Raw genomic sequence first — 10,804 nt, 5'->3', positions numbered from 1 at the left:
CAATTTTCTGTCGTATCGTACCTTCCGCGTGCACCCCGCGGCCTCATGTAGTTCCTCCCAAGTCAAGGACAACGATGTGCCACAGGGTTCTGTTTTGTCTGCCTGTTTTTAATAGCCATTAACGGGCTCGCTGCGGCCGTGGGAAATTCTGTCTCCGCTTCCCTGTATGCTGACGACTTCTGCCTTTACTACAGCTCTATTGGCATTGCAGCTGCTGAACGACAGCTACAGGGCGCAATCGGCAGGGCGCAGTCTTGGGCTGTAGCGCATGGTTTTCAGTTTTCGGCAGCCAAGACCTGCATTATGCATTTCTGCCGGCGACGCACTGTTCACCCGGAGCCGCGGCTTTATCTTGACGGCGAGCTTCTTACAGTGGTGGAGTTACATAGGTTTTTGGGGGTGGTTTTTGATGCCCAGTTGACTTGGCTGCCTCATATTTGGCAGCTTAAACAGGCGTGTTGGCGGCATCTAAATGCTATGCGATGCCTGCGCCACACCAGGTGGGGCGCCGACCGATCTACTTTCCTACGGCTTTACCAGGCCTTAATCCAGTCCCGTCTGGGCTATGGGAATCTGGCTTATGGCTCAGCATCCCCATCTGCGTTGCGGGTGCAGGACCCAATACTACACAGCGGGATACGACTTGCCACTGGTGCTTTCTGGACCAGCCCTGTGGACAGCATACTAGTGGAGGCAGGTGTCTCTCCCCTGCGGTTACGACGCCAACTTTTGCTGGCCGCTTATGGTGCCCACGTTTTTAGCTTGCCTGGGCATCCCAACTATCGCCTCCTGTTCCCGCAATTGGTCGTCCATCTGCCAGAACGACGGCCTCAGTCAGGTTGTACGATCGCGGTCCGAGTCAAAGAGCTTCTTTCCGGGCTTAGTGTTTTCACTGTTCCACCTCTTTTCCGGGCCACCTTGAGGACACCCGCATGGTGTGTTCCTCGGCCTTGCCTTCGGCTCGACTTGGCACAGGGCTTGAAGGAACTAATCCATCCAGAGGAGTGCCGCTGCTGCTTTTGTTCCATCCTGACCACGTATCAGGACTCTGGCGTTGTATACACTGACGGTTTGATGGTTGCTTGTCATGTTGGTTATGCACTAACTCTAGGGGACCATTCCGAACAACGCTCCTTGACAAATGGCTGCAGCGTTTACACTGCTGAGCTGGTCGCCATCTTTCGATCCCTAGAGTATATCTGCTCCTGCTCAGGTGAGTCCTTCGTTATCTGTAGCGATTCCCTGAGCGGTTTACCAGCTCTCGACCAGTGTTTCCCTTGTTCTCGTCTGGTGATGACTATCCAGGAGTCCCTGCATACTCTTGCGCGTTGCGGCCGCTCTGTGGTCTTCGTGTGGACCCCAGGCCATGTTGGGATACCCGGCAATGAAACTGTTGAGCGCCTGGCGAAAGAGGCCACCAGTGCACCATCTCTGGAGATTCACCTCCCGGCGACTGATTTGCTGGCACTATTACCGCGCAAAGTTTTCGGTTTATGGGACACTGATTGGCGCAACCTGCCCGTGCCAAACAAACTCCGCCGTATCAAGGAGACGACGACTGTGTGGCGGTCATCCATGAGAGCCAACCGCAGGGACTCAGTCGTCCCTTGTCGGCTCCGCATTGGCCACACCCAACTGACGCACAGTTATTTAATGTGTCGTGAGGATCCTCCTCTTTGTCGTTTTGGGGCGTCCTTGACTTTTGCGCTGCCTGACACGCTCTCTGCTCTTTTATCAGATGACTCTGCCATGGTGGACTTGGTTTTGCGTTTTATTTGGGCAGGGGGATTTTATCGCTTAATGTAACTGTGTTTGTTTTGTGTTGATTCTGGCCTATGACCTACGATTTGTCTAATTTTTTTTCATGTGTTTCTCGGTGGTTGGCTTTTCCCTTTTTGTTTCTATGGTCGTTCAACCACCATCACACTCTGTGTGATTTTCGTTCGTCTTGTCTGGTTTTTGTCGACGTTTCTCTAGTTCTGTGTCGTCTGTCTTCTCGTCTGTTGATCGTTTTTATTCTCTGTGGGTGTTTTTTGTATTTGGAAAAAGAGACCGATGACCATAGCAGTCTTGTCCCTTTAACTCCCACAAACCAACCAACCAAGGGGCAACGTGCAGCTGCCACTCCGCCACGATATCCCAAGAGAGCGCAGACGTTGACGCCCGCTACCACCAATGGCGAATTTATTGTAATAACGTATACTTAAACCTAAAATTAAGTAGACTAGAGAAAAGGGAGCTTTTCTAAACAGCACAAAGGATGATCATTAGACTATATCACCCATATGGCAACTCAGTCTGCTATTCGCACGACATAGCAGACGGACAGAATACTTTTGAAAACAGAAAATATTCCCACAGATTCAGAAAGCCTTTTAGACCTGCTTTTGCAGGTATATGCCCGCAGAGAGGAGAAATTCGATCTTGATAAGCTATATAAGGATCACGTCAGGGCCTATGGGAGGACTTACTTTGACTTCAGTCAAACCGGAAGCAAGTGCTACGTCCATGTCAAGCATCTGAACTGAGAGTTACTCAGTTGAATGCTATGAGAAGCACACCCGTTAGTTTGGAACTCCCACGGGTCCTGAGTGAGCTTAACTGCGACATCCTGTGTGCACAGGAACCATACACCAAACAAGGCCACATCACCAACATCCCACACCACGCGGTGTCGATATTGGGAAAGGCAGACTGCAAGGCATCGGTCATAATCCTAAATAAAGAGATTCACCCAGTTAAAATCACGGAACTTTGCACTGAACATATTGCCACAGTGGAGATCACACACAGGAGCGACACATGGGTCGTCGCATCGATATATGCTCAATACAGCCACTGCATGAATCCATATGCAAATGCCATAAGACAAATTGCACAATACGCTGGCAACAAAAAACTATTAATCTTTGCAGACATTAATGCAAAATCCACCCTATGGCACTCCAACAGAACTGACGACAGAGGACGAATAATCAATGACATAATACATGAAAACGTACTGCACGTAATAAACGAGGAAGGACACCATCCAATATTCACAGGGCATGATGGCTCCTCATCCAACATTGATATCACCCTTGTAAACAATGCTGCGACCATCTACATACAAGACTGGACAGACACAACCACATCACCATGAGTGACCATGACGTCATCACACTGACTTTACAGAGGACAGCACACAACAACACAGCAACACAACCCCGAAGACTGCTTTTTCATAAGACAGACTGGAATACAGTAAGATGCAAGATGCAAGAACAAACACTGCAGAACATCACAGGCAGTGTACACTATAGAGCTCACATGCTCACAGAAATCGTTACACATATACAGCACACCTACATACCCACACTACGCAAAACAAAACAGCAGACCATCCCCTCGACTGCACATCTAACACATCAAGACACCAGACGCAAATGTAGACTCTACCAAAGGGCAATCTCGGACACAGAAAGACAGTTATGACTACTCGAATACTGGCTTATCAAGGACAGATACAAACAAGAACTAAGTAAGACTGGAAAGGCCCAATGGAATAACCATGTAACATTACAAACACAACTAAATATGTGGGGGGAACCATACAAGATCATGACCGAACAAATCAAGAGCCACTAGTTATGGGAATGCTACGACAGGATGACAGGGTGATGACGAAAGGCTAGAGAAGCACAGCAGAGTACTTGCTGGGCAAACTCCCTGACGACATCGCCACCACAGACACACCAGAACAAGCCGCATTGAGACGTGAACTCACCACAGTTTACACCATACCAACCGCCACCTGTCCATTTGCGCAGGAAGAGGTGGCGATAGCGATCTCAGAACTCAAAAATAAGAAATCGCCTGGACCAGATGGTATCCACTCTGAGGTACTAAAACAAATTGCACCATAGATCACCCCATACCTTACAACACTGCTGAACGACGCATTATGGCTAGGCCGTGTGCCTGCAGTGTGCAAAGCCTCAAAGGCGGTCATCATCAAGAAAGCACCAGACAAAGACCCCTCAGAACCCAGATCATACAGACCCATATGTCTCATCAATACACTCGCCAAAATAAAGGAAAAACTACCTTATAAAAGACTCCAAAACACACTGTACACTTCGGGGATTGACACCACACCAATATGGCTTTTGGGAAGTCAATCGATGACACAATCAACAGAGCATTACAGATCCTACACAGCACACCTACAAAATACACGCTAGCCATCATGATAGGCATTTCGGGTGCATTTGATAATCTATGGTGACCGGCCCTCTTTGAGAGGCTCAGCCACCTGCAGGTACCGGAATCACTGTACAACAGTCTCATTGACTACTGCAGGGACAGGACAGTTGCTTGGCACTGGACGACCAGAAAGTAATCAAACGCATTACAAAAGGTTGCCTACAAGGGTCGATCTGCGGCCCCATCTTCTGCAACATAATGATAGTACCGCTCCTACAATTACACAAGGAGCACAATACGACAGATGGAGTTGTCGCTTACGCTGACTATCTGCTTGTGGCAGTGTCAGCAGACAACCGTGCCCAGCTAGAAGACAGAGCCAATGATACACTCAGAACAATAACACAATGGTGCACAGACAATAAGCTCAAGGTAGCTGAACACAAAACATACACACTGCTAAAGGGTATCCTGCATAGGAACCCAACAGTCAAAATCGGGGAAACGAACATCAAAAGATCAAAAGTAACACGCTACCTTGGAGTATACATAGACGAACGGTTGAACTTCCACGAACACATACATATATCCACAGACAAAGCAGAAAAAATACTGCACAAACTGGCAAGGTTACACTCGGAACACAACAGACTACCACTGTCAGTCACACAGACATATCAATGGTCTCTCTTCGAGTCAGTACTATGCTTCGCTGCCAGCGCGTGGGCCCATAGACTAAGCCTCTCCACTAACAGAACCGCCGTACGGAGTGGGCGCAGAAGCGTCCTTGCTTCGACTAATGGGGGCCTTCAACACAACTTCAGTCGACGCACTATGTGTCGTGATGGGAATTTTCCCAATAGATATAACTATTAGATACCGTGGGGCAAGGTAATGGCTTAAGATAGGGAAACTAGACCAGGTTCGGCAGATCACTGGTGTACCATGTGTAACATTACATCAACTTAAAGCATGGCGAGATGATACCTGGCAGAGCGAGTGGGTTAACAGCGCTAAGGGCCGACGAGTCTATAGCTTCTCCCCTGATATCAAAGAACAACTAAAATTAAAGCATATCGTTGCTAGCCGCGGTATGGTACACTTTCTGACAGGCCACGGCCCTTATCCCACGCACGTGAGTCGCGTGAGTCTGCAACCGACTACCAGATACACATTCAGTGAATAAGGTTCCCCAGAACACACTGTCCTATTCTGTGGGCAACGCACAAACACTAGACACACACTACACATTACCCATCAGAACAAAATGGCTCTGAGCACTATGGGACTTAACCTGTGACCGTAGCGGTCGCGTAGTTCCAGACTGAAGTGCCTAGAACCGCTCGGCCACCAACGGCCAGCTCCCATCAGAACAATCGAGATGAACTGTATGCTATTTTATGCAACCCGAACCTATGCGGCCAACTTAATATACTAACAGACGAAATCTCTAGGACCCTGTATACAGAATATCTAAACAACAGACCATATAGAAGGCAGGGCCGGGGATGCCGACCCCAGAGTGCCCATGGGCGGATAACAGCACAAACACCTCAGGCGAAAATTCAGATATTGAGATGAATCATGTCGACGACCCATTGTGGCAACCTGCGTGTGAGTAGTCTAGGAACCAGATAAGCATCTAACATACTAGAACACACACATGCAGCCCCCAGAGGCTCAGCATTCATTTGCTGGGTACGGGCTTGGCGACCCCAGGGTTCCTGAGCTGGCGACTGTTAAGCGCCGCCAGTCCCCTGTCACCGTAAGCTCTTGGCATGCTTCAACGACCATTGTGCCGCGCGGCGGTGGAATGTAGTGTGTCTCAGGGAGTGAGGATCTTGGCTTGGCCACCCGGATCTCGAGGATGGAATAAACCTCTATAAACAACCACTCAATCTCAAGGTGTGCTGCGTGCCGATGAGATGCATGGCTGTTGAGGTGGAACAGTTGTTAGCGGGCAACCTCTGGGGAACCTGCCGCACCTCAGTTGTATAAGGCTTACCTAGGCATGCAGGGCTCTGTCTAGGTGGACTCTTAGTTCCCTAGCTGCTCGTGGGACCGAGATGGAACCCTCCAACTTTTCTTCATCTCCTCCCAGCGGAGAGGGTGGGCCGCTGGTAGGTTCTAACACCCAATCTAACAAGAGGGCTCGTGTAACCAGTCCTCCTGATTCAGGTAGTCGTAACAGAACGCATGCTGCTTCGCTGAATATGTTTCTTGTAATTAAAAGAAAAGATGGGAGTTTCGCGAAAGTTTCACCGTTTTATATCCAGAAGGGCTTAGAAGGCATTGCTGGCACTCTAAAATCTGTAAAACGCTTGTGAAATGGCACCTTGTTGGTTGAAACATCTAACTTCCAGCAAGCCCAGAACCACCAGAAGGCGCAATTTCTTGGGGAGTTTGCGTAGAGACTGAATTTCACAACACCTTGAACTACAGCAAGGGTGTTGTGACTTGCAGAGATCTCGTTGACATTCCCCAAGACGAACTGAAGGCTGAATGGTCCCGGGAAGGAATTGTCAATGTGCAACACATTATGAATTGGGTGGATGGTACTCTTGTAAAGACTGCCTCGTTTATCCTTACATTTAACACCACCTAATTGCCAGAGCATTTGAAGGCCGGTTTCCTTCGTCTCAGTGTACGGCCTTATTACCCCAACCCCATGCGGTGTTTTAAATGCCAACACTTTGGACACACTACTCTCGGCTGTAGAGGGGAAGCCACTTGTGGGAAATGTGGTAAGGCCGCCCATGAGGGAGTTGGCTGCTCCTCTCCTCCCAAGTGTGTCAACTGTTCTGGGGATCACCCTGTGTGGAGCAGGGACTGCAGAGTTTTCCTTGAGGAACGGAAGATCCAGGAACTTAAAACTACAAAACGCCTCTCGTATGGTGCGGCGAAGAAAATTTACAAGTGCATTCAGCCGCCCACGTTCGCTGATTCCTTTTCTTCCGTTCTCAAACAGCCAGTGTTGAAATTCGATGACACTACACAAACGGAGGTTGCTACTGTCAGCACTAGCCCCTATGTCTGTCAATGTACGTGTGCTGCTGCCGTTCCTGTGAAGCCTGCTGCTTCCCCCCCCCCCCCCGGCCTTCTGACCAGGCCGTGGTAGCTGACGTCATGGAACTTCCTGCCCATTCCCGGGTCCAGTCTTGTGCATTGCCCAGCGCTGCTACAACCCCTACTGCTTCTGAGGTTTTGGCACCAATGCCGCCTCAGGCCAGAAAATCGAAGCCAAAGACAAAGGTGAAGACTCGCCCACTAAAGGAGACCGACATTCTACAGTCTGCTGATGTGGATGTCATTCTCTCTGACGTCTCTCTCGACTCCTCTTCAGAGGAGATGGAGGTTGATGTCAGACTGGGGCACTCATCTCGCCCCAAAACTGAGCCTCCGTCTGTTGTGGGCTCTCCTCCCCAACAGAAATTGAGAATGAAGGTACTCCCACCCTGATAGATGGCTCCCATTATACAGTGGAACATGAATGGATTCCGGGCACATGTGGAGGAACTGCACCTCCTAGCACAGCAACGCCCCCTGTGCTTGTGTTTACAGGAAACGCATTTCAAACCATCTGATGCTCCTGTACTAAGGGGCTATACGTCTTATCGCAAAGATGACCTGACTGGAGAAAGGGCCAAAGGCGGAGTCGCTGTGTTTGTCAATAATGACCACCACTCCTCTGGTCTCCCCCTGGATACTGACCTGCAAGCAGTTTCAGTTGAAATTCATTCACCTGGGAGGCTTACCGTTTGCTCCCTTTATTTACCCCCTCTGGATGCAATGACCTTAGACGCTCTCATAGATCTTATCGACCAACTCCTCTGTCCATTTCTCCTCCTGGGAGACTTCAATGCCTATAATGTCCTGTGGGGCTCCACTTCTCTTTGCGCTCGAGGTCGAATTTTGGAGAGCCTCCTAATATCTCAAGTGTTGTGCATCCTCATGCAGGTACTCCGACTCATTTCTCTCCTGCTACAGGGTCATTCTCAGAAATTGACCTATCTTTCTGCTCTCCAACCCTCACCGACTCTGTTAACTGGGAGGTCATTGACGACCTCCATTCCTGCAATCACTTCCCTATCCGCATTCATCTCCTGGATGGTGTATTGCTGGAGCAGCGGCAACCATCGTGGATAATTGGCAGGGCTAACTGGCCACTGTTCCCTCGGTTGGCTGTCTTTGACCGCCACAATAGCATCAAAGAATGGGTGGATGACATCCCGCTTGTGATCCATCATGCTGCTGACCTGCCCATACCACAGTCTTCTGGCACTCTTAAGCGGCGCCTTGTGCCTTGGTGGACAGAAAAGTGCTGTTCAACCATCTGAGACAGGCGTGCGGCCCTTCGCCGATTTAAATGCCGTCCAACAGCGGTCAATCTTACCGCCTTTCGAATCGCGAGAGCCAGGGCACGCCGTGTCATTAAAGAGAGCACGAAAAGGTCATGGCAGGCGTTCCAGGACTCCATCAACTGTTCCACTTGTTCCACAAAAGTATGCGAAGCCATCCGGCGGATTTCCGGTAAACATAGCCGTTTACCAATAGCTGCTGTCCTGAACCAGGGGTGCCTCCAAACGACACCCAGAGCCATTGCTCAGACGCTGGCAGAGCATTTTGCACAATGTACTGCCACTGCCAATCAGGATCCAGCGCTTCGTCGCTACCGTGCGACTGTCGAAATAGTGAACTTGGACTTTCGGTCGAAGAGTTCTGAGGCGTACAACTCCCCTTTCTCCATGTGGGAACTTGAATCGGCTCTTAGTGAGACTTCTGACACTACACGAGGTTACGACCGCATCCGGTGCTCCTTTCTTTCGACATCTGCCAGCGGCGTCAAAGGAAATCCTCCTCGAATGTTTTAATCTCATATGGCAGACAGGAGTGTTCCCCACCTCGTGGCGGGAGGCAATCCTCATCCCTCTCCTCAAACTGGGAAAGGACCACACATGTCCCAGTAGTTATCGTAGTATCTCCTTGACAAGCTGTGTCGGTAAGACCCTGGAACGGATGGTTACCCGGCGTCTGGTCTGGCTGTTAGAGACCAGAGAGCTCCTTAGTCGCTTTCAGTGTGGATTCCGAAAATTTCGGTCCACGGTCGACAACCTGACCCTCCTAGAGACGGCTATTCAGCAGGCTTTTCTCCGTCAGCATCACTGTATTGGTGTCTTCTTTAATATCAGTAAGGCATATGATACTACTTGGAGATACTGTATTCTTGTACAACTGCATCAATGGGGCTTTCGTGGCCGCCTCCCGATTTTCATTCGGTCTTTCCTGTCTCGGCGGTTTCTTCGGACCCGCGTTTGTAACACACTGTCTGATCGCTTTGAGCAAGAGAACGGTGTCCCCCAGGGCAGCGTTTTAAGCGTTACCCTCTTTTCCATAGCCATCAACAGAATAACGTCTACAGTGAGGAGTCCAGTACAGTGCTTCTTATTTGTGGACGACCTTGCTGTTTTCTGTTCCTCCTCCAGTGTTGCAACCGTGAGCCGTCAGTTGCAGCTAACAGTGCGGCGGTTAGAGGAGTGGGCTGCAAAGATGGGTTTTCGGTTCTCTGCTGATAAGTGTGTTTGTGTTCATTTTAATCGTTCTCGTCGTCTTTTTACTTTGCCTGCCTTGCATATGGAGGATACTGTCCTACATTTTAGAGACACAGTGCGGTTTCTGGGCCTAATTTTTGACTCCAGGTTGTCATGGCTGCCACACCTACGTGACTTGAAAGCCAGAACCCTGAAGGCTCTCAACATCCTCAAGTGCCTCAGCCACAGGTCTTGGGAAGCGGACAGGGCGCGTCTCCTTCAGTTTTATCAAGCTTTCGTGCGTTCACAGTTGGACTATGGGTGCACAGTATATGGGTCAGCGAGGCCTTCTTATTTGCAGATCCTTGACGATGTTCACCATGCTGGGATTCGACTGATCACGGGTGCTTATTGGACCAGTCCCATACCCAGCCTCTGTGCTGAGGCTGGGGAACCGCCACTTACCATTCGGTGGCAGCTCCTGCTGGTGCGCCAGGCTTGTAAGTTTCTTGCAGTTCCATCTCACATGCTCACCATCTTGTTGCCCATCCACCTATGGACCGCCTTTTTTCCCGCTGTCTCCGGGCTACATTGCCGTTTGGGATCCGTGTGCAATGTGTACTAGAGTCGCTCAGTGTGGAGTCTGTACAACCCCAAAACCAGGGTTTTAACCGCCTGCCACCCTGGTTACTGAAGAGGCCCGGAGTGATTTTAGATTTATTGCAGTACAAGAGAGATTGCACTCCTGCCACCGTTTTTAATGCATCATTTTCTGCCATTTTATCTGAGCTCCACGACTATGTAGCTGTTTTTACAGATGGGTCGAAACAAGGGGATTCTGTTGGTTGCTCAGTTGTTTTTCCAGATTGTGTCTTCAAGGTCCGCCTGCCTCAGACTTTCGCTGCCATTGATGCAGAATTGTCTGCGATCTTGTGGGCACTGGAGCACATGAGACATTCTTCCTCTCCTAAATTTCTTGTCTGTTCCGATTCACTCAGTGCCCTTCACTTATTGCGACGTTTGTATCCGGCAGACAAAACTGTTCAGACCATCCAGGATGCCCTCCTCCGACTACAGCGACTGGGGAAGGT

Source organism: Schistocerca gregaria, chromosome 3 (assembly GCF_023897955.1).
Source record: "Schistocerca gregaria isolate iqSchGreg1 chromosome 3, iqSchGreg1.2, whole genome shotgun sequence".
Classification (NCBI taxonomy): domain Eukaryota; kingdom Metazoa; phylum Arthropoda; class Insecta; order Orthoptera; family Acrididae; genus Schistocerca; species Schistocerca gregaria.
The sequence above is the reverse complement of the archived record's forward strand: the minus strand, read 5'-3'. Positions refer to the sequence as shown.